Consider the following 5,010-nt stretch of genomic DNA (forward strand, 5'->3'; position numbering starts at 1 on the left):
TCAGCAGATCTTAACTTGTTCTTGGCCAGACCAACCAAAAACCAAAAGGAAACCCTCTGATTTCTGCTCCTTTAACCTGGCAGCGCCAAGAGGGAGCAGGACTCCTAGTGTTGGTTCCTAATATTGGTCCCTCTAATAGGATCGCTGATTTAAGACTCAAAAGCCTCTTAGTATTAATAAGCTAAGCACCGGCAGGTCTGATAAGGCTTTGGATAAATGAATTTGATCCCTCGTGCAATGGAGAGAAAAAGCTCACCTGCAGGGAAGCAGGGCTCAGTGGTTGAGATGGTATCCCCAATACTGCTGGGGTGATCCTGTACCCCAGGAGGGACCCTGCACATCCAAACATGCAAAAGCTACCAGGGTGACTAAAGGATGGACATGGTGCCCTCAGCATTAATTCTCTCCTTCAGAGGTGCTCTTCTAGCATCCAATCTCCTGATTACTGTAGGCGGAGCCATCAGGACTAGTTGCGTGTTGCCTGCCATTTGCTTTACAGCTCGTTGTATGCTCTTCCAAAAATTAGAAATAATTAAACAAGAAGGGGAACAAATGTTATTTTTAGACATTTGGAGCTCACCTCTAAGAGGCTGCTCTGTAATCTGGAATCACTTTCAAAGTCCAGATCAGATTAATTTAGTTTTAAGTAAAAGCTGTGCCATACTGAAGAGACACCACATGCCAAATCTTTTTGTCTTTCAAGCACTGGTGTATTTCACAGATGGATATGTACTCTAGGGTATATCACTTGTCCTACTTGTATTTATTTGAATGCAGATGGTAAATCAAGTCCTTCCCCTCCCTGAGAAGCCAGGGGTGGTCCTGCATATATATGGTCCTGCATATACATCTCTTTGCTTTAGTGGTTTCATCAGGAAATGCAGGGCAGCTGGTGCTTATCTGCTGGTGCACCCTTCCCAGCCTCCTTGTCTCCCTGATGCAAGAAGGAAATCTCTTTTTATCCAGTCCTTTCTGTACCTGACCTCTTGCAAGTGGCCAGGCTGGTACTTGGGTTTCATTTCATTGTCTTCAGCTCACTTCAAAAGCTCCCAATGAAGAAAAGGAATATCTAGTAAGAAAAGGAGTTACTGCTCCACTACTCTTGCTGGCCCAGAAACCATTCCTTCTTCCAGCCAGAGCCAGAGGAGGAGAGGGGGCTGGTTCCATCTCTATGTGCTGTTGTCAGGTGGCCCCATGACAAGTTGGAACTCCTGGGAAAGAGTCCAAACTGGGATCCTGCTTGTCAGCCTTGCCAGAGCAGGCGCTTAATGTCCAAGTTGTGGGGAAGGTTTTGGTGTGCATTTGCAGGTAAAGCTACCTGACCTCAGTGGCATGGATCCATCATCCCCCAGCCTCATGCAGGAGCCAATCCTGCACTCTTGCCAGGATTCTCTTCAGGCTTGCACAGAAGTCCTGGCACAGACACTTGCAGCACAGGCTGTTTGTCTTTCTGCAGCAGTCAGCTTCTGATCCTTCCCAGGCTCTGTGCCTGCACATGCGAAGTATCTGAATTTGTGGTGGCAGCCCTGAGCCCTGAGCTGCTCTAACAAGAGGAGGGTCAGGGGCTCCTCTTGCTCTGCAGTGACCATGAGATGGTATCACTATCCTGGCTCATTGGGGTCTTTTTGCAAGGTGTTTGTTGTACTACAGGAAGATCTTTTGCATGGCAATATAGGGCTGTGGGGTATTTTCTCCTGCATCCATGTTAAATGTATTGTGATACTGGTCAACTGTCTAGTGCAGTGACAGCTTTGGGTACTGCTGCAAAGGAGCTCAGTGAGTCTGGACAAACACTGGCGTTTTTCTGACTACCCACAGAGAATTCACATTGCTCCGTGCCAGAAACTTTTCAGCAAAAGTGCTGCATTAAAAGCCTAAGAAGTGAGGAAGCTGAAGTGCTCTCTTACTAGGACCATGATAGGCAAAATGGTATTAATGATACCATAATGACATTTAAAAATAGAGTAAATATATAAAGTATATATTAATTTTCCTGGTTTCAAGCACTTCTTTATTCTTAGCATTCTCTGCCTCTGCCAGTAATTTAACTGGCTCTAATATCACAGCTTCTATACCTGTGAGTGCTTGTTAATTATGATTCATGCTTTTAAATGGATATAATCCTGGCATTCTTTGTTATCCTGGGCTGTGTCAAACAAAATATGTCCTAGTTTCTTAGAGCTAACTTTACAGTATCAGACTTAACAAAAAAAAAATTTCTTATGTCAGTGCAAGAGAAAAATCAAGTCTGTGTTATGTCCTTTGGTCTATCATGAAGGGTCTTTTTATCTGTACTTGTTTCTGGGCACACCATCATGCATAGATTCCCCTCAGGACCTGTGTAGCACCCAAGTCTTGGGAGTCCCAAGACAATCAATCACAGGTGGCTTTTGTGCCTGGATATGAGCAACTGAGCTAAGACCAAGAAATCTAAATAAGACAAGGCAGGGCTTTTGGATCCTGCCTAACACTGTGCTCATAGCTTGTTATTTGAGCTTCTAGCCAACCTGCTAGACTTTAGTTTAAAAATCTCAAAATGTGGCCCCTGTGGGACTTCTGTGGTCCCTGTTGGAAACATTCTCATCAGGATTGGTGCTTTGTGTTGGGCTTTGTTTACAGAGCACAAGTTTTTCCATCAAAAACCTGATTTCAAGCACTTGGCTCCTCAAAATAGACTCACTCAGGTTCCTCAGCCCCTGACCAGCACAGGAGCATTGGCCTCTCAGGGCAGTGGGCCTGACAGACATCCCCCAGCCAGGAGGCAAGGACAACAAACACCACAATGAGAGTCACCCGTCTGAAGCTGTGTACACCCCACCCTTGGCTTCACGGTGGAGCTGGCTAAAGTGAACCTCCAATACTGGTTAAATCACAGCAGAAAACTATGTGAGAAGCAGAGCAGGGGTGAGAAGTGCTGGTACATGGTACTTAGTTCTGGAGAGTTGAGCTGTCACACCAGGGACAGCCCAGCACATGACCCTGTACTACCACAGCACTGGAGGAGCTTGTTCAAAGCTAGGGCATATGTGCTCTAGCTATAGATGTGTTTGTTGTGTTTCACTCTTTTTATGTTCCCTTCTTTACTTGGTCCCAGCAGCTGTAATTCTTTATCCTGATTTTGCCTGGGCTTATGCTGAGACAATTCTCAATTTTTTGTCTTCAATGGAACAGTAGTATTTTTTCCAGATTTGTGGATTTTCAGTAAATATTACAAAAGTCTGCGTGGTACATGGCCTCTGAACCACTTGTGCTTGTTGTTTTTAAATGCTCTTGGCCTAGAGCATTCTTGATTGTCATAGGTCTGGAAAAAAAACATCCCCAGCCTCATTTGATACTTATGCTACTTTTATAAAAGAATAAACTATCAAAACACTTGCCTTTTCTGCATCAGCACTTACAGAAAACCAAATCAACCAGTCCCCTCTTCAAACTTCTCAAAAACCAAAGGAAAAGTTTTTGTTTGTGTGTATCAACAACTACTTTTTTGCCCCTGGCCCCTCTACTCACTTCCTTATTGGTTCCAGCCAGCAGCCCCTCCTTGGTCAGTTTTCTACCTGTCATAATTGTTTAGGTATTAATTGTATTTCCTATTAATGATATACTATTTAATTTTAATTACTACTATAACAAGCCAGGGAACAGCAATGAGCAGCTATCTAGCTGCTTATTTTCCTAATTAGTGACACATCCTTTGGCTTTCAAGTAAGGCTGTCAAAGAACACTCAGCTATGCAGGCTCTGTGTGTCCTGGCTACTGTGTCCCAGTGAGGGGGAAATCACCCATGTGGGCTGCAGGTACCTGGGGAGGATCCTTCAGCAGAGCAGTGAGGCTTCCACAGCTACAGAAATCCAAGAGGAAGAAGGGGACATCCTAGAGGAGGGGGGAACTTGCTACTGTGCAGGAGCCTAGAGCTGGTAACTGCTCCTGGCCCTTCCTCCCAGATGAATGATGCAGCCGGAATTGGGTGCATTTCTTCTCCAGTACCGTAAATGTCTCTGGTACTCAATGTGCAATTCTCTGATGAGTGGCTGAGGAACATCAGGTTGATGGAAAAAACAAAAAACCAAACTAAATCAAAGGGAGATTGCTGGCTCTGCACTGGGACATTCTTACTGTGAGGATGTGCCCAATGCCAGTGGGGCTGAATCACTGAGATGAGGAGTAAGTCAGCATTTCCTAAAGGTACCAGTGAGAGTGAACTAACTGGTATAAATGTCCTGAAGGTACCTGGGCCTCCTCCCTTGGAAGGCAGGTGCAGATAGAGGGGAGCAACACCCGGCAGCACCTCTGCCACTCGTGGGACCAGCAGGCTGTCAATGCAGGATGGCCTGTGCCAGACAGAGCATTGCCAAAGGAGCTCCCACTGCCCAGCTGGATTTAACTGGGCTGAAGCATTTGGAGAGCAGTGGGGAAAACAGCCACAAGCCCTCTGCACCCCCAGTTGCCCCTGCACTGGGAGCAGCGGGTGGAGAAGCTGGGCAGAGCAGGAGGACAGGCAGAGGCCCAGCTCAGACATCCTCCCTGCAGAGCTGCGTCGTGCTCGCCCTCCCCAGCGGGAACAGGGGCAGCTGGGCTCCTGCTGAGGCACACACAGCAAAAGAGGCACCAGGAAACATTCATTCAGTCCCAACAACAGCAGTGCCTCTCATCTGCTTCAAGGTCTGGTGGGGCATTTTGGGACAGTGTAGTAGCACTTTGTAGGTAACCGGTTACCTTGCTGAAAAACACAAAGGCATCATCAGAAGTTTATCAGATGTGAATTCTTTAATATAAAATCAGGCATGAAAATGGATTTTGAAGACCTGCCATCGCTTTCACTTTTGCAGAGTTCCAGGTAAAGGACTGTTTCAGCCACAGCAGGGACCGAATCGCCCCCGCCCCAGTACTACACACCATGAGCCAAAGAGCAGGGAGCAGAAGGGAAGATGAAAGTGCAGTAGAGCTGCAGATGACTGTGTCCCTCAGAACAAGGCTCATCTCAGAATTGGCATCAAATAGACTAAACGTTCA

Source organism: Parus major, chromosome 1, assembly GCF_001522545.3.
Source record: "Parus major isolate Abel chromosome 1, Parus_major1.1, whole genome shotgun sequence".
In the NCBI taxonomy this organism is placed as follows: Eukaryota; Metazoa; Chordata; class Aves; order Passeriformes; family Paridae; genus Parus; species Parus major.